The sequence below is a fragment of the Theobroma cacao genome, chromosome 5 (genome assembly GCF_053813885.1).
Source record: "Theobroma cacao isolate CCN51 chromosome 5, ASM5381388v1, whole genome shotgun sequence".
Lineage (NCBI taxonomy): Eukaryota > Viridiplantae > Streptophyta > Magnoliopsida > Malvales > Malvaceae > Theobroma > Theobroma cacao.
The window spans coordinates 6,703,104-6,723,835 of NC_142643.1; the positions used below are offsets into that span (position 1 = coordinate 6,703,104).

The following is a 20,732-nucleotide window of genomic DNA, read 5'->3' on the forward strand; positions in this document are numbered from 1 at the left end:
AAAGTTCTTACTTTAAAAAAATAGTAATTCCTTTCCTACCTAATTATTTAATTTTTTAATCATAAAATACTAAACCAAACTTGGGGTCTAATTCATGGTGATGATGGTTATCCAAAAGGAGAAGCAACAAAGTTTTGCTAATTTTTCAGTCACTTGGTTGTAATGGATTTTATACTGCTTAATACATAGAAAAGCTTGTGAATATGAATTTATTCACTCGTTTATAAAGTTACACTTATTAACGATCCTGTTTTTAAATTTGTTTTCTTCTTTGGAAATTTTATTTACTATCCTGATATGTTATTATTTTTTGTTAATATATTTAAATTGTTTAACTTAGTTTTACAGATTAGAATGTAGTTGTTAACAAATTTTATTATAATAAACGGTGAAAATTACCCTTGACTGATATATTTTATGACACGTAGGATTACAAAATGACGGGAGATCGATCTTGGATGTACCGTCGCTTAACTTCTGATGGATTCATTAGAGATGAATTTGTAAATGGAGTTAATGAATTCATTCATTTTGCATGTTCTACCATTACATATATGTGGGATAATAAAATTAGATGCCCTTGCTCTCGATGTAGTAACAACAAGTTTCTATGTGAGGATAAGGTGATAGAGCACATACTTAATAGGGGTTTTACTGGTGCTTACACAATTTGGAGTTTACATGGAGAACATGATGTTGGACAATCATCAAGAAGTAGAGATAGAATTGAACCATATGTTACTAATGAGGAAAATGAGGAATATGGAGAACCTATATATGATGAGGAGATAGAAAATCCGTATAGTAGAATGGTTAGGGATGCTATGGGTCCGAAAGTTGCTCTCAATTATGGTTGTGAAAATGAGTTAAGGTTTGTGGAAGAAGATCCAAATCCAAATGCATCTAGCTTTTACTCTTTGTTAAGTACTACAGAGGAACCTTTGTGGTCAGGTTGCACAAAGCACACAACGCTTTTAACTGTGCTACAACTTTTAAATGTTAAGTCAGAGTACAATTTGAGTGAATCATGTTTTGATCGACTATTGGAGATAATAAAGAATATGTTGCCTGCAGATGAAACTTTACCTACTGATTTTTATAGAATGAAAAAAAAGGTAGCAAAACTTGGATTGGGATATATCAAAATTCATGCTTGCAAAAACAATTGCATGCTATTTTGGATGGAAACTGTTAGTTTTGAGCATTGTATGATATGTGGGCATCCTCGGTTTAAAATGAGGAAATCAAGTGTGAAAAGGCAAAAGAAAATTTCTTACAAGATTTTACGTTACTTACCACTTATACCCAAGCTTCAAAGGCTTTATATGTCATGTAAAACTGCTGAATATATGACGTGGCATGCGCAACACCAAAGTGATGATGGAGTCCTCAGACACCCTGTTGATGGTGAGGCTTGGCAACACTTCAACCGCACACATGACTTATTTGCAATGCAACCTTGAAATGTTAGATTAGGATTATGTGCTGACGATTTTAATCCTTTTGGACCGACTACAAAACCTTATTCTGTTTGGCCAGTAATGCTATGTGTGTACAATTTACCCCCATGGATGTGTTTGAAACAATAATATATATATATTTCTTAATATGGTTATTTTGAGGAAGAAAAATCTAAGTCAAAACATAGATGTTTTGTTGAAGCCTTTGATATATGAGTTGAAAGTATTGTGGACCGAGGGTGTTGTAACGTATGATGCATATACAAAACAAAATTTCCATATGAGGGTAGCATTATTGTGGACAAAATGATTTTCCTGCTTACAGTATGTTGTTAGGGTGGAGTACTCATGGACGATTATCATGCCTCTATTGCATGGAATATTCTAAGGCTTTCATATTGGATAATGGTAGGAAACCTTGTTTCTTTGATTGTCATCGATAATTCTTGCGATCTAATCATCCTTTTAGTAGGCAGAGAGACAAATTTATTAAAAAGAGAGTTGAACATGACTTACCATTTCCTCGATTATCAGGTGAGGAAATATTGTCACGTTTGAATTTGCTTCCTGATCTCCCATTCAGAACAAAATGTGGTGACAAAAAGATTTCGGGTTATGGTGTTAGTCATAATTGGGTGAAGAAGAGTATAATTTGGGATTTGCTTTATTGGCATACGCTTCTTATTCGTCACAATCTAGATGTGATGCATATTGAATGTAATGTATTCGAGAATATATTCAACACAATGATGGATGTTAAGGGAAAGACGAAAGACAACTTAAAGGCCCGACAAGATTTGAAGGTGTATTGCAAGCGGCCAGAATTGGAATTGGTGAAAAATAATGGAAAAATTTTCAAGCCTAAGGCTGCGTTCACCTTAAATAAGGAGGAAATAAAAAATGTTTGTGCTTGGGTGAAACAACTGAGATTACCTGATGGCTTTGTGCCGAACATATCTCAGACTGTTAATGAGAGTGATTGCAAATTTCATGGGATGAAAAGTCATGATTGTCACGTATTTTTGCAACGATTGCTCCCAATTGTCTTCCGTGATACGGATCCTCACTCAATTTGGGATTCGATTATTGGGATATCTCACTTTTTTAGGGATTTGTGTGCAACGGAAATACCTGTAGATCATATGGAAGCTTTGCAAGGAAAAATATGTGAAACTATATGCAAACTCGAAAAGATCTTTCCTCCCAGTTTCTTTGACTCTATGGAGCATTTGTCGATTCATTTACCTTACGAGGTAAAGGTTGGTGGACCCGTCCAGTATCGATAGATGTATCCATTTGAGAGGTACTATAATTGTTATTTGTTTTCAAATAGCTTATCATAATAGTTTAAGGTACTTTCTAAGTTTGCTGAATTTTGTGATTTTTAGGTTTTTGCAACATTTGAAGAAGAAACAAAAATCGAGCCTTAGTTGAAGGATCTATATGTGAGGCTTATATTATCAAGGAAATCTCCTCGTTTTGCTCATGGTATTTTGCACCTAATGTGTGAACAAGATTAAATAGAGTGCCACGTAATGATGATGGGGGATACATGGACTCTCAAGGTCGTCTTTCAATTTTCAGTCATCTTGGGCGAGCTTTTGGTCTATTAGATAAATCTCGATTTTTAGATGAGGATGAGTTTTATGCTGCTGAGTTATATGTTTTAATGAATTGTGAAGATATGGTCCCATATATAAAGTAAGTATCATTCAACCATAAACTCAAATGATTGATCATAAGAATGAATTTAATCACTAAATTGTGGATATGATGATCGGATGTTTGATGATATTATCAAGGGAGATGTTGTGCATATATCGGAAGATGAATTGGAGAAAGTACGTGATGCAAGATTCGTTAAATGGTTTAAAAATTATGTAAGTTTATGTAAATTATAAGTGAACTTTTAATAACATTTGAGGCATTAATTATGTAATTATTAATTTTTGATCTTATATGTCATGTTTGTAGGTTGCAACACGTACAAATGAAATTGACCCTCATCTACTTGAAATTGCTCATGGTCTAGGACGTATGATAAGGTGTTACAAAGGATACTTTTAAATGGTTTCAAGTTTCACACCTTAGATTACGGGTAAAATCGTAAGACAATGAATAGTGGGGTTTGCATAAAAGGGAGTTTTTATAATGATTATGAACGTGACTTTTATGGTATTTTAGTGTATATAATCGAGTTGGAGTATTTTAGAATCAGAAATAGAGTTGTGCTATTTAAGTGTCATTGGTTTGACATTGAAAAAGGTATTAAGGTAGATCCTTTGCATGGTCTTGTTAAAATTAAATGCAACTCAATACTTGCCAGTAATGAACCATTTGTTTTAGTAGCACAAGCTCACCAAGTTTATTATAGTAGTTATCCATCAAGGAAAAGAGATCAATGTGATTGGTGGGCAGTATTTAAAACAAAAGCTAGGAGTAGATATAACATTCCTAGTAGTGGAGATGGAGAAAATGAAATTGATTTGAATGAAGAAGTATACCAAGAAGACGTGTCTATTTCAATGAATGCTACTCCATCGGAAGAACTTGATAACTTGACAGTTTTAGCAAGTGGTGATTATGAAGAGGTTAATCTTTTGATTGATGATGAAGACAATGACATGCAAAGAGATGAAGATGAAGAAGATGACATGGAAGGAGATGAAAATGAAGATGACGATGAAGAAGAAGATGAACTTGAAGACGATGCTTCTGAAACTTTGAGTGATGATAGTGATAATAATGAAGAACATGAATTTGATTATTCTGAAAGTGAATGATGATGGTAGGCATATATGATATTGGTTTGATATTTTTTGTTACATGTTGTATATTTGTTAATTTTATAATATTAAAAGATCTTGACTGTATGTAAAATTTAATCTAAGTTTATATTTATAAATGTTGAGATTAATACTATATAATGCCAATTTTATTGTAGCAATGAATAATCATACTTGTCATTGTTGTAAATTGATGGTTTCTATACTTTGTTTCAATTTTATATCTAATGGATTTGTGTTTGACTTTTAACATTATAAATATTGCAGGAACGATGGTTAAAGGGAAGCATTCAAAACCGCGACCTAGATCAACAAATGCTAGAGAATTTCCTGATCTATCCATTCAACAACAGATGCAGCTATAGTTTCATGATGTGCCATTTGAGACACTTTATTTGTTAGGTGCATCTGCGGAACAAATAGAAAATGAGACATCTACTCATGATTCTCATAGATCCCCATCTATTGATTTAGGTGCAAGTGTAGATGACACATCCTCAAGGTCAAGGGGTAGAGGGCTTAGTGTAGGATTATAGACTCCTGTTGATCCAGCGGACATATTGCGTATAACTCCAATAGGGGAGAGGTATGTTGTCTTAAGATATTTCTAATATTTGTTAATGAAATTGTTATATTGTTAAAAATATTAATATATTAAAATTTTCTTTTATATTTTTCAATAACTTTTTTTGAGCAAGGGGTCACCATTACAATCACAAGGATTATAAAAAATCACTTCAATGGTCCATGGTCGACATGGAGGAAAGTCCCTAATGATGTAAAAGAGTTAATGTTTCAAAAATTTCAGGTACGTAGTTTGTTATTTATTTATTTATTATAACTTTAAGTTTTCAATTAATTTCTATCAATTTTTTTAATAACGAAAAAATTTTGAGCTAGGAAAAATGTGTTTAGTCTGCAAATCACAATGTTTTGGTTCGAATATGGGAAAAAATTTGTTCTGATCGGTTAAGAGACATGCTGTCAGAAGAAAGGAATAAAGCAATGACAGAAGCCAAAACAAACAACATTAGAGACTGCAAAGGCATGTCAAGAGAATGGATCACGAATGAAATCTGGGATCTCCTTATCGATACTGTATGGGGTACAAAAGAATGGAAAGACAAATCGAAAAAAACAAGGCAAAATCGTTTGAAGGCAAAAGAAGGAAGCATCCCAAAGCACACTGGTGGTTCAGTTCCATTTGTGGTTCATGCAAAAAGGATGGTATGAATTACTTTTACTTGGCATTTATATATTTGGTTTTCTTTCAAACTAAATTTAAATTGTCTGTTTAGTAGTTTGACTTTGATTTTTCCTTTTATGTAATTTATATATATCAATTATGATTGAGTATATATAGCTGTAAATAAATGCAAGCAATTGAGATGAAACCAGATGTTAGCTTTTTGGAAGTGTTCAACCACACTCATAAGTGTTTAGGGGGTCATGGTGATTTTATAGATAACAAGTCCAAGTCTATGAGTGTACGTACCAAATTGATTAATTCTAAAATTAAAGTTGACGACTGTAGTTGAATACTAATCTAATTTAATTTTTTTTGTAGGAAATGTATAATTCTGTAATATCGCAGAAGTATGGTGAGGATTCATCTTCTCAGCCAGAATTCGATCTGAATGCTTGGATTGAAGCAATATGAGGGATTGAGACTACACGCACTCACGTGTATGGGTTTGGTACTCGGGTCCCTGCTTTAGCTTTACTTACTGGAACACATAGCAATGTAGCAAGATCTGAGTCTGCATGTGGCCCTATGCCTTCAAACGCTACCAGTCCCGCAATTGCATTGGAAGAGAAAGTAGAAAATCTTTCAGAAAACTTGGGTAAGATACGTAATGAATTACGTGGAGAAATATGTGAAGAAATTAAAAATGCAATGACGGAAAGCATGAGTGAATTTATGGCACGTATGGAAAGCATGATCATGACTAATGCACTTTCAAAACAAGGAAATGCGGGACCTTCAAGCTAACATATGCATAAGTAAGATCACATTTCATGATATGATGTCAATGTTTCACTGCTACACTGAGATACTTTTTAGTATAGCTGTTTAATAACAATTTTAGCTTTATAATCATATGTGTTTAACTTTTCTTAGATATTGTGTGTTAGGGTAATTTTTGAATTATATGAGTTTCACTTTGAATTTTAGTTTTTAATATTTGTTTCTTTTATATAATATGAAATTCAAATGTCGATGTGAATGGATATTTTATTATCGAAATAGAAATTTGTATTTTTTTTTGTAAAATAATTTTTGGTAATTTTTTGGGAAATTAATAATCTAGTAAAATAATTTCCGTTGGAAAAGCATTTCCAACGGAAAATTCTGTTGTAAATGCTTTTTTGAATATAAAACAATTTCGTTGGAAATTTCCAACGAAAATCCAGTCGGGTTCCTTACAATAAGCTCATTTTTTCAACAAAAATTTCCAATGGATTTCCAACGGAAAGTATTACCTACGAGGCTTTTACCGACGAAATTTTCAACAGAATTTTTTGTTGGAATTCTGTTAGAAATAGTAATTTCCAACGAAATTTAGCCTTTTTCCAACGAAAAATTTCCTTAAAAAAGGCTGATTTTTTTGTAGTGAAGATTTATAATTTAAAAACTTGTTGCTGACATTTTTTAAGCTAAATAATTGATTTCTCATCATCAAAATCTATGGGTTTTCACCCCTTAGCTTTGTATCCCTATAAAGTTTTGATTTTTATTCTAAATGTTAGGTTTCAAGTGGGTTCCAGCATAGTAAGCTCACCAAGGTAATGTTATTGCAAACTTAGAAAGATTTTAAAGTTAATATATAGATAGGATGAGGACTCGACATTGAAATAAAGATTAGATTGATGGTTAGTTGAGGTTTTTGTAGCAAAAGCATGGTTAGGACAGGATTATGATGCTAGACACGTTATTAATAGTTGTTTGATTATTGCTAAGTGAGTGGATACACCGTTTTCAAAACTATTTTAGTATGTAAAGTAAAGCATGTTTAATTGAGTTCTCTAAATGGCATCATTCCAATGATGTTTTTAAATGATAAAGTGTTCATGTATGAATCCAAAGTTTTGAAAAAGTTTGTGAATCTATATATGTACGTAAATATTTTATTATGTATTAGTTTTTAGTTAGGGGGACAAGCCTTTTCAAATGTTTAACTGAAAATCTTCAGTGATGGTGTAATAAGTATGAAATTCACAATAGAATGACGGTAAGCAAAGGTGGATGTATGTTTCACACCCATATGAATAGTGATGGATATATATATTTTATGAGCATAAGTGAAACCAAGCACGTATGATCAATTGAAAGCATGAGCTTGAGTTAAGATAACATTATTTAAGTTTACATACATAAAAACAATAGTATTACAATGGTAGAACAAGTATCAATACCTAGAAGCTCGAATGCTTGGAGGGAATTCTGTGCTAATAGTCTTGATACCTATTGGTGAAGGTATCGAGACTTGAGCAAGAAGTATCAAAACTTCAAGTACAGAATAATATGTCTACTCCTTTTCCATGAGTTTTTGATGATTCTCCACTTAAGCTATAGTCCAAAGGTTTATGTGAACTCAAGATTGGTTTGAAATACATACAAAGGCTTTGAGTAAACCTACTTTCAAAGATTAATGGCAAAGTGTTTGAAGTTCCTACATGTATGTTTAGTTAAAGTGACTATTATGCAAAAGCTCTTCCCCTTTGACTTATACCATTCTCGTATGAGCTCAGGGTGTCAAGCCCTACTCTATAATATTCTTGCCATGTCATTCATGTATTTGACAACATGTTTGCATACTTGAATACCTCGAAAAAATCGTCAAAAGTCGGTAGTGTACCTAGTGGTACAACTAAGTTGATTTAAGCCTCGAACTAGTTCAAATAAAGATTTTAAGATGCAATTGAGAGTTATTGAATCTTAGAATGACTTAATATGGTGATTCAGAGTTCGGGGATTTATTTGGAGTTAAATTGGAATTTTCATAACGTAGGGGTAAAATGGTCATTTTTTTACCCGAGGGTAAATTTGGGATGGTGGATGAAATTTTGATCAAGTTTGACTATTTGGAACATAATTTGAGCTTGAGAAGTGAAAAATTTTAATTTCGACAATTTTTTGAACATAAGGGCAAAAAGGTCATTTCACATGTCCACAAGGACGCAATTAGAATTTTTGGAATTTTTCACCACCTTGACACTTGTCAAACCCATGAAATTCATTTTATATTTTGGATTGAGGGATTTTATGTGGTGGAGAAGAAATGCTTAATTATTAAGTTTTATGCATAGACCAATCATATGGTAACAAGTGTCAAGCTTTAATATTATTATATTTTCCTTTATAAACACAACTAAAACTCTCCCATCTCATTTCTCTTGGCTGGCCAAGGCAAGAACAAAAGGGAAAAAGCATAGAACAAATCCTAGAGAAGAAAATCAAGAGAAAATTCATTGGATTTCAAGGAATTAAGCAAGTAAAGGTAAAATTTCTTAATTTTAGATTGTGATCTACCTTTCCTGTCATGACCCGGTACTCTCCTCGAGCCCGTGACAATCGTCGCGGTGTCTCGATCGACACTCATTACCCAAAATATCAACCGAAACCCCGTAAGGCTTTAATAGTAGTTTTCGCACCTCCCTTATGAGCAACAGTTGTTAAATATAATGTTTTGAGATATTATAAACTATTTTCAAATCAAAACAATAGAAGAATAATTTTTCTCTCACAGGGGCATTTTGGTCATTTTTCTTCAAAAATCTCGATTCTAGCTAATAATGTAGTATACAAGTGGAAAACACATATTTCAAAAAAATCAAAAATAAATTTAGATGTCTAAACATTCGTTTAAAGTGAAATTATGACTGTTAGAATAAAATAAAATTATTAAACAAAATATTCTATTTTCTTATAAAATAATATTTTTAGAACACTGCGAAAATAATTTTTACAGCATAAAAGTAAAATAAATTCCTACATACAGTAGTACAGATAACTAGAGTACAAAATTTAATTTACAGTGACATGTGGACCCCCAAATGACAAAAATGAACAAAGGCTGCAAACTTACAGTTTTTGAGAAAGTAAAGCCAACTGTAGCCTTCGACGATGTCAGCTATCTACAGCCTATATTGAGCCTGAAATGGGTGGAAAGGAGGGTGGTGAGATTTTATAATCCCAGTGAGTAAACAAACACCACTCAAAATATCTAAAGTTGAGTAAAAGGAGACGATTAAAATATTCTATCTCAATATGTATTTCATAACATAAATATTCATTTCATTTAAATAATCAACATGGCTTAGGAGTATCTTAAAAGCTTGGCTCCTGCCAAAATCATTCTCGAGAATACCTTGGCCGAGCCATTTAACCGAGTTTGCCAAGGCTGTTAAAAAATTTTGTATACACACAAATTGTCACGACCCGAAACTCCCCATCGGGCCCGTGACAACCGCCGCGAGGCCTCGACAGACATTCTTCACCCCGAATGCCGATTGAAACCTCGCAAGGCTTAGCATCAACTTCCGCATCTCCCCGGTGAGCAACAGTTATTAAATCTCGTATTTCAAGAAAAATCATAAGTCATTTTCAAATAAGAACAATAAAATATTATTTTCTGGCTCACAGGGGTATTTTCGTAATTTTTCGTCAAAAATCTCAAAACTTGCTAAAAATGTAGTAGGTAAGCAGAAAATATATATTTAATGATTTAAAAACAATTAAGTATCTAAAACGTTCATTTGAAAGCAAATTGTTGACAACTAGTACTATTCAAAAATAATAAATAAGATATTCTATTTTCTCATAAAATAAATTTTTATAGAAATATTCGTAAATAATTTTTCGCACATGAAAGTAAAATAAAAATTATATGAATAGAAATACAAATAACCAAAATATAAGTTTTGATCTGCACTGACACGTGGGCTCCAATTGACCAAGAGGATGTAAGACTGTGAACTCTTACTTTTTATAATGCAGTTCCGAGCTTAGTTCTCGTCCTACTCGACTATCTACAAACTGTCCTGAGCCTGAAAAATATATAGGAAGAAGGGGTGAGATTTTATAATCCCAGTGAGTAAACAGATACCATCTAAAGTATCTAAAGCCGAGTAAATGGAGACAATTAAATAAGTCATCATACTGTAATTTCATTACTTTTCAGTTCATTTCAACCAAATAAAATTAATCCATATAAATCGAGTAATCAACTTGGCTTATGAATTTCTTAAAACTTTGGCTCGTGCCAAAACTCATACTCAGTGATACCTTGCGCAGGGCATCCAACCGAGTCCGCCAAGGCTGTTAAAATTTCATATACACTTAAAATATATTTTTAGTTTGAGAAAAATACAGCCGTTCCTTGGCGTTGGCTGAGTTCCCCTTCACGTGGTGGTTTAGCGTGAAGTGAACCCTAAGCTTTACCCCAGGAGATACCCTACGCGCCTCTCCGTTCGAGGTAATAATATAATGGAGTTTACCGTGCCCCTCTAATAGGCTGGTCCACGGAACCCCCTCTGCAGTAAATAATTAATATATAATCCACCAATCAATAAAATTCATTCTAGCATGACATGGCAATTTATCGCAACCTAGCCTCTCAAGGCTGAATACACAGTATAAATAATTATAACACCAAAATCAGTTTAGCCATTCATGCTCATTTATTGTCATAAGCCATTCAATTTAAAACCATAAATTTGCAACACAAACTAGCAATCTCCAATTACTCTATTTCCAAAACCAATATTTGATTTTCTAGAAAATTTATAAAATCATTTTATAAAATCACAATTTCTCTTAAAACATAGTAATTTACCATTTAAACCCATTTTTCATAAAATCACACAGTTGTATAAAACTACTCTAGATAATTAAGACGATAATAAGTTTACTCACAGTATTAGGAGTAGAAATACTCCTATTATCCGCCCTCGGGTGCAGTCTCTTACCCGAAACAATTGAGTCACCACCTATCCATAATCCATGACACAAAATTCAATAAATTGTGTCAATTTCTCATAAATTATTTCAGGCTCTTACCCATGCGTATGCACTAGATAGGATTTGAAATGTCTAGACAATCGCTTAATTGCGATGTCCGACCTAACTCGCCTATACACGGTGTAAATTCCTAAAATCCCCAATTCGACTCCAATTCCATCCATTTCAATTTCAATTATCCAATTATATCCACAATACCTCAATGACTGTGAATTTGGTCCAATTTATCAGTCCGAACTATAAATTACGCTTCTACCCCTAGTGGGTAAAAATTTCAATTTATTGCATCGAAAATTCCCATTTAATTTCCAACCTCATAATTCATCATTTTTCCACCCAATTCTCTTAAAATAAAGTCAACCTCATCCTCACATACCATTGGCTAGATTCGGCCTAGGGAAATTCATGGAGAAGATAAATATTTTTCTTGTTGTTTTGTTTCTGATATGCTAAACTAACTAAAAACACTAACATAAATTAAAATCAAATAAATCCAACAACTTTCTCTCTCCTAACCCATTTTTTCAGAATTGAATTCATCATGAAAACATGTAATTTAATCATGGAAAATAAAGAGAAATGCTTGGGAATAAGAAAACTCAAGCTTAATAGAAAAAATCTCACCTTTTTCACTTAATTTCCTTGAAAATTCACACTTTTTCTTTGATTTTCTCTCTCTAGGGTTTTGTTTTCTCCTTTCTCTCTCTTGTTTCTTGCTTGGCCGAATGTTGAAGAAGAAGAATGGGTGGGCTGATTTTTTTATGCCTTTTTTATTGTTTAATGAAATAATATTATTTTATTCATATTTTAAATATTTTATTAATTCATTTGTTTTTTCTAGCCATCCATTTGTCCTAATTTTTCCACCATGCATTCCCTTTGACTTATCCAAGCCTTAAGTGAAATTTCCAGATTTTTCCAAAGTTTTGGTGGAGCAAATTCTTCAAAATTACACTTTTGCCCCCGAACTTTTCAAAAATTACATTTTTGCCCCAAAAATTGAAAATTTGCCATAATGCATAATTTGCACTCCTCATACTCATTTCACACTCCAAATAATTAAATTTGATCAAAATCCTTTCAAAAAATTAAATTTTCGATTTCGAATGGTAAAATTACCATTTTACCCTTTTACTCCAAATTATACCGAAATTAAAATTTTTCACTTCTAAACCTCAAATCTTACTCCAATAAGTCAAATGGGGCCAAAAATCTTTTCTAAAAATTTCCATTTTGTCCTTAGCTGGCAAATGACCATTTTGCCCCTAGATAGCGAAAAGTTCGGTTTGTCTTCAAATTGATCATCGAACTTCAAATTACCATAATAAACCATTATGTGAGTTTAAAATTCTTAATTTCATCATAAGTTCTCTATTTGATCTAGTTCGAGGTTTAAATCAACTTTGTTGTACCTCTAGGTACAACACCGACTTTTGTAAATTTTTTTTTTTTGGGACTCTCTTAGCATGCAAACATGCTATCCATCACATGTATGTCATGACAAATATTTTTATAGAGTCGGGCTTGTCATCTTCTCCCCCACTTGGATCAACCATATGATCCTTCTTCATGACTGATTTCGACATCCAACTAAATATTAATATTTAAAAAAAAAATTTTATCTTGTTTCCTTGGTACGTGAAATACCTTATTATGCCTCACTTGACTTCCGAATCGCCTTTTATCTCACAAATTCTCCTCTGATAAAATTATTATTATTTTATTGTTATTTTCTCACTTGCGAAATATTTTATCCTAAACTACTCATTTCGTCTTTTATCACTTTTAAACATTTTAATTGACCTCAATTTGCATTCGATCAACTTTATTTATCACTATATCAAAGTATGGGGTATTTCAATCTCCCCCACTTAAATAGAATTTGTCCTCGAATTCCCGTCGATGTTGCATTATCAATCTCCTTCTATTATCCTACTCCTTGTTTCTTCTATAGGGACATTCAATTTATTCACCTCATTCACCTTCAGTTCAATTAAATGCTTTATTTATGGCACTTATCATCCTTTGGAACTGGATCAGTAATACTTTTCATAACCATGATCTCTTATATCGAGACACTAAGCATGCCTTTATCACCATTATTAAATTTGAACCATAACTTCACCTCAATTATACTGATTTCGATCACATATCATACTTACTTATGTATACCTAATCATCATTTTATTAATTCGCTCCGTACCAAATTTCTCAACCTTGATTCATCCATCTTATACTGGTGCATACCCTTCCTTTATTAGAGTTCCATTAAGAACTTAAACAATTCAAGGTTTACCTTCAAAGTCACTCATAACTTTCATCGTTCATTGCATGTCCGTTAACACTTTAGCTCACTGACTTCTCTAGACACTATTTCAAAATCTCTCAATTACTGAGAACCATTCTTCACTTTAGTTAGTAAAATTATCAATTTCATATATACATATATACATGCATTTTCAAATGTCAACATCTCTCTTTATATATAGGAATCCATGTGTTCACATGCCTTGGACTACATTCCCCCTTTATTCATCCGTATCCCAATCCTAGTTTCATTATAATAATTCTTATAGTGCATGTCAACCTTCTTATTATACTTGTGTATAACTTCATATCATTCATATCATTTCCAACCATATGTTTGAATTTCCTTATACTATATATCATTCATCACAATGTCATCTCCATTGAATTATAATCTATTATGCGTTTATGCTTTATAATCCTATTGATGCCTCAAAGATTTATCTCAACTTGATCATTGCATCTCATGCAATACCACAATTCCTAAGAGTCATCCTTTTGTCCATAATCATCTTTCATGCCTCTATATTACCTTGTATCTTTCTTGCATTACGATATTGATTTGTCACTTAAGACTCGAACCCATTTGAATCATGTATGCCTCAAGCATTTTCGAATTCCAATTTCCATAATATATTAGGAAAGTTTCATTATCTGACTTCATTGTCAGGGTCAACTTCTATTATCCTTTGTTCCACTCCTTCATATGAACATAACATCATTCTTCCTTAACCAATCTATAAATTGTACTTGAAATTATAAAACTTAAAACTAGATTCTCCTCAAGTATTTTTCAATATTAATACTAATATCACTCTCAGTTTACAGCTTCCTTTTTATAATCACATAACTTAGTGCTTGCTTTAACGAGATCCAGAGCAAAGCTTCTCTTGAGTATTTCCTTGGGAATATCTATCTTAAACTTATGTATCACAGCATGTGATCCCTTAACTTGTGATTTAGCCGTTAGGCTTCTCAGCAAGTTTTAAAAATTTTACGTTTCATACTTGTTGTGTATGATTATAATCTCTTCTCAAAGATGTTTATGTATTCCTAAAACACTTAATCTTAAAGATATATAAATACGTACTCATCCATTCAATCCTTAACTCGTCTTCATAGGTTTCCAGGGTGCCATACAATTAGCCTCATGTTGTTACTAACCCTTGTCATTTTACTGTATCAAAACAGATATTACAAATTCTCGTAATGATATTCTATATAAACTGATTTTCTATACCAGTCTCGTAATTCTTCCTTCACACTTTCATTATTTGGTATCTCATCTCAATATAGTCATTTCAAGAATCTTTCAATTTTTTTTTTAATTATATGCCCATATACAACGCAATAAAGAAGTTTTTCAATTCATTTGGGTGAACATTCTCCAGAATATTTAAGACTCTCAGATAACAAAACACAATGACCAACAACCAAAATTCAATTTGTAAGCTCATTATCGTGTCACTCCCATCTTACTCATGCATCATAGGCGTGAGGTATTCGGAGCAGTGTAACGTTGAACAGTCAATGCTGAAGTACTGTAGCTATTAGAAATTTTTCCATCAAAGCTATTTGTCTGCATTCAAAGTCACCACATCAATCATTCTCAACCAGTGGATTCCCTTTTAGATATATATCATGAGTTCCATAAGTATAGATACCTTCTATTTTCTTGTCATACACACTAAGCCAAGTTAATACTTTCATCTCATGTCATCTTTTGACTTTTATCAACGTTCATAAAATTCCACCTCATAACATCCTTTCCATACAATGTAATAAATTCATGATACATATACCACTCCACACATAAGTTGCTTACTATCTACAACTTTCCTCAAATTTATTGTCATCCCTATCCAATTATCTTCTTTGTCTTATACTCCAATAATCTTATTGACTTTCGGTATAATTAACTACGAAAATAGCCCAGCTTCCTCCTCACTTTATTCTCGCAATCCTTACTGAATTAAAATTTTATATTCCCCATATTCCATAATTTAACTTCATTTGGTTATATTTGTGCCCAACTATTACCTCATAATGTCATAACATCACTGAATAATCCCCTTCATGCTTAAATTACAATCATTAATGTAATCACATTATCCATTCCGAATGTCATTTATAACCTTATTGCTTCCTTCTATAACCTTCCTCAATAATTATATTACCAATTTATCTCTATCATACTAAAGATTCCCATATACTTTCAGTTACTTAAACAACCATTTTATAATACATTCTAGTCCTATATTTTAAAAGCCAAACTATTTTTACTTCTTTATATAGATAATTATTATCTCTTTTACACAACATCTACTTAGAGTTAAGGTAGTGTAAAATCATATGAAAATATTACATGTCCTTGGGATCATCATCTTAATCTGATCTTATCGGAAGATTCTACTTCGAGTCCTCCTAAAGATTCTCTTCCAGGTTTTCCTCCTCATAAGATTTCTTTCTTTGTTTTTCAATCCAAGCTTGTTGTCTTCTCCTAATTTACTTGGCACTCACCGGTGCAGCATTCCTTCCACATCCAGGAGGAAAATGGCGTACAACGTTTACCCCCTTCTTAAGACGAATATCTCCCCTTGCAATTGCCTTCCTCGTATGTTCTCTATGGTACTCCTCGGATTGTTTCAAAAGGAAATCTATTTCAGTTTTAGATTATTGGAGCTACTCTCACTTTCAAAATTCTGGCTACTCTCAAAGCTTTCCTTATTATGAACCCATTCTGCTAAGTTCTTAGGAATTCTATTATCAGGAATTCGGGATGGACCACCTTCCGAATCACCTGTATCAAGGTGCCATTTGCTTCTAGCCGTAGAATCTAAAGATCTCTCGCTATCACTATGAGAGGTATCGAGACTACCACCACTTCTAGACATGGTGTGTATGTCACCAGTGCACCTCAAAACCTATATGTAATCAAATAGTAATTGCTTAATTATTTATGCATCTCAAGAGTAGGTAGATTTCTATCTGAAGATGCATAAATACTATTCAATCTAACCTAACTTAACTTATCTTAACTTATCTTAACTTAACTAGACTTGGGGCCACGCAGTGTCAGTGTAGATTCTTTAAAATAACTTTAAAACCAAAGACTTTAAAATCCAAAGCTTTAAAATCAAAATATCTGATCTCTAAACCATGCTCTGATACCAATAAAATTGTCACGACCCGGAACTCCCCATCGGGCCCGTGACAACCGCCGCGAGGCCTCGACAGACATTCTTCACCCCGAATGCCGATTAAAACCTCGCAAGGCTTAGCATCAACTTTCGCATCTCCCCGGTGAGCAACAGTTATTAAATCTCGTATTTCAAGAAAAATCATAAGTCATTTTCAAATAAGAACAATAAAATATTATTTTCTGGCTCACAGGGGTATTTTCGTAATTTTTCGTCAAAAATCTCAAAACTTGCTAAAAATGTAGTAGGTAAGCAGAAAATATATATTTAATGATTTAAAAACAATTAAGTATCTAAAACGTTCATTTGAAAGCAAATTGTTGACAACTAGTACTATTCAAAAATAATAAATAAGATATTCTATTTTCTCATAAAATAAATTTTTATAGAAATATTCGTAAATAATTTTTCGCACATGAAAGTAAAATAAAAATTATATGAATAGAAATACAAATAACCAAAATATAAGTTTTGATCTGCACTGACACGTGGGCTCCAATTGACCAAGAGGATGTAAGACTGTGAACTCTTACTTTTTATAATGCAGTTCCGAGCTTAGTTCTCGTCCTACTCGACTATCTACAAACTGTCCTGAGCCTGAAAAATATATAGGAAGAAGGGGTGAGATTTTATAATCCCAGTGAGTAAACAGATACCATCTAAAGTATCTAAAGCCGAGTAAATGGAGACAATTAAATAAGTCATCATACTGTAATTTCATTACCTTTCAGTTCATTTCAACCAAATAAAATTAATCCATATAAATCGAGTAATCAACTTGGCTTATGAATTTCTTAAAACTTTGGCTCGTGCCAAAACTCATACTCAGTGATACCTTGCGCAGGGCATCCAACCGAGTCCGCCAAGGCTGTTAAAATTTCATATACACTTAAAATATATTTTTAGTTTGAGAAAAATACAGCCGTTCCTTGGCGTTGGCTGAGTTCCCCTTCACGTGGTGGTTTAGCGTGAAGTGAACCCTAAGCTTTACCCCAGGAGATACCCTACGCGCCTCTCCGTTCGAGGTAATAATATAATGGAGTTTACCGTGCCCCTCTAATAGGCTGGTCCACGGAACCCCCTCTGCAGTAAATAATTAATATATAATCCACCAATCAATAAAATTCATTCTAGCATGACATGACAATTTATCGCAACCTAGCCTCTCAAGGCTGAATACACAGTATAAATAATTATAACACCAAAATCAGTTTAGCCATTCATGCTCATTTATTGTCATAAGCCATTCAATTTAAAACCATAAATTTGCAACACAAACTAGCAATCTCCAATTACTCTATTTCCAAAACCAATATTTGATTTTCTAGAAAATTTATAAAATCATTTTATAAAATCACAATTTCTCTTAAAACATAGTAATTTACCATTTAAACCCATTTTTCATAAAATCACACAGTTGTATAAAACTACTCTAGATAATTAAGACGATAATAAGTTTACTCACAGTATTAGGAGTAGAAATACTCCTATTATCCGCCCTCGGGTGCAGTCTCTTACCCGAAACAATTGAGTCACCACCTATCCATAATCCATGACACAAAATTCAATAAATTGTGTCAATTTATCATAAATTATTTCAGGCTCTTACCCATGCGTATGCACTAGATAGGATTTGAAATGTCTAGACAATCGCTTAATTGCGGTGTCCGACCTAACTCGCCTATACACGGTGTAAATTCCTAAAATCCCCAATTCGACTCCAATTCCATCCATTTCAATTTCAATTATTCAATTATATCCACAATACGTCAATGACTGTGAATTTGGTCCAATTTATCAGTCCGAACTATAAATTACGCTTCTACCCCTAGTGGGTAAAAATTTCAATTTATTGCATCGAAAATTCCCATTTAATTTCCAACCTCATAATTCATCATTTTTCCACCCAATTCTCTTAAAATAAAGTCAACCTCATCCTCACATACCATTGGCTAGATTCGGCCTAGGGAAATTCATGGAGAAGATAAATATTTTTCTTGTTGTTTTGTTTCTAAATATGCTAAACTAACTAAAAACACTAACATAAATTAAAATCAAATAAATCCAACAACTTTCTCTCTCCTAACCCATTTTTTCAGAATTGAATTCATCATGAAAACATGTAATTTAATCATGGAAAATAAAGAGAAATGCTTGGGAATAAGAAAACTCAAGCTTAATAGAAAAAATCTCACCTTTTTCACTTAATTTCCTTGAAAATTCACACTTTTTCTTTGATTTTCTCTCTCGAGGGTTTTGTTTTCTCCTTTCTCTCTCTTGTTTCTTGCTTGGCCGAATGTTGAAGAAGAAGAATGGGTGGGCTGATTTTTTTATGCCTTTTTTATTGTTTAATGAAATAATATTATTTTATTCATATTTTAAATATTTTATTAATTCATTTGTTTTTTCTAGCCATCCATTTGTCCTAATTTTTCCACCATGCATTCCCTTTGACTTATCCAAGCCTTAAGTGAAATTTCCAGATTTTTCCAAAGTTTTGGTGGAGCAAATTCTTCAAAATTACACTTTTGCCCCCGAACTTTTCAAAAATTACATTTTTGCCCCAAAAATTGAAAATTTGCCATAATGCATAATTTGCACTCCTCATACTCATTTCACACTCCAAATAATTAAATTTGATCAAAATCCTTTCAAAAAATTAAATTTTCGATTTCGAATGGTAAAATTACCATTTTACCCTTTTACTCCAAATTATACCGAAATTAAAATTTTTCACTTCTAAACCTCAAATCTTACTCCAATAAGTCAAATGGGGCCAAAAATCTTTTCTAAAAATTTCCATTTTGTCCTTAGCTGGCAAATGACCATTTTGCCCCTAGATAGCGAAAAGTTCGGTTTGTCTTCAAATTGATCATCGAACTTCAAATTACCATAATAAACCATTCTGTGAGTTTAAAATTCTTAATTTCATCATAAGTTCTCTATTTGATCTAGTTCGAGGTTTAAATCAACTTTGTTGTACCTCTAGGTACAATACCGACTTTTGTAAATTTTTTTTTTTTGGGACTCTCTTAGCATGCAAACATGCTATCCATCACATGTATGTCATGACAAATATTTTTATAGAGTCGGGCTTGTCATCTTCTCCCCCACTTGGATCAACCATATGATCCTTCTTCATGACTGATTTCGACATCCAACTAAATATTAATATTTAAAAAAAAATTTTTATCTTGTCTCCTTGGTACGTGAAATACCTTATTATGCCTCACTTGACTTCCGAATCGCCTTTTATCTCACAAATTCTCCTCTGATAAAATTATTATTATTTTATTGTTATTTTCTCACTTGCGAAATATTTTATCCTAAACTACTCATTTCGTCTTTTATCACTTTTAAACATTTTAATTGACCTCAATTTGCATTCGATCAACTTTATTTATCACTATATCAAAGTATGGGGTATTTCACAAATCATATTTTTATTTTGAAAACACAGTCGTTCCTTGGCGTTAGCAGAGCTCATCATCACGAGGTGGTTCGGCTTGACGTGAACTCTAACCATACCTCAGGAGATACCCTACGCGCCTCTCCAACCGAGGTATATATATAACCAGATTCTGTGCCCCTCTAATAGGCTGGTCCATAGAATCCGCCCACTTTAGATCATTTTTTATAAAATTCACAAAATCGAATAAAAAGACCACTTTAGATAATTAAAATTATGATAAGGTTACTCAATATGTCTAGAGTACGAATTTTCGAAGTACTTTGACTACTGGTCCTCGGATCCAATTTCCTTGCCTTTATTGGAAGACTCACCACCTTGACATAATACAAAATCGAGAAACTTACTACATTGGTACTAAATCAAAATTAAACTAATTTAGACTACTAATGCATGATATGGAATGCAAAATGCACGGGTAACCATCTAAACCCGATATTGACCTAATTCATTTTATCACCCGATTAATTGGCCAACGCGTCCAAT

The 20,732-nt window shown here is 32.7% G+C and overlaps 1 long non-coding RNA gene and 1 pseudogene across 1 annotated transcript; one reads left to right on the forward strand and one right to left on the reverse strand.

Moving 5' to 3' along the window:
* The first annotated feature begins 437 nt into the window (after positions 1-437).
* LOC148762392 (uncharacterized) lies at positions 438-1,903 on the forward strand (annotated as a pseudogene).
* Positions 1,904-9,921: 8,018 nt separating this feature from the next.
* Positions 9,922-12,307, reverse strand: LOC148762393 (uncharacterized). Its single transcript, XR_016026479.1, has 3 exons — positions 11,895-12,307; positions 11,166-11,239; positions 9,922-10,297 (listed from the first exon to the last, which is right to left on the reverse strand). It is a non-coding gene; the product is annotated as an uncharacterized LOC148762393 (long non-coding RNA).
* Positions 12,308-20,732: the final 8,425 nt, after the last annotated feature.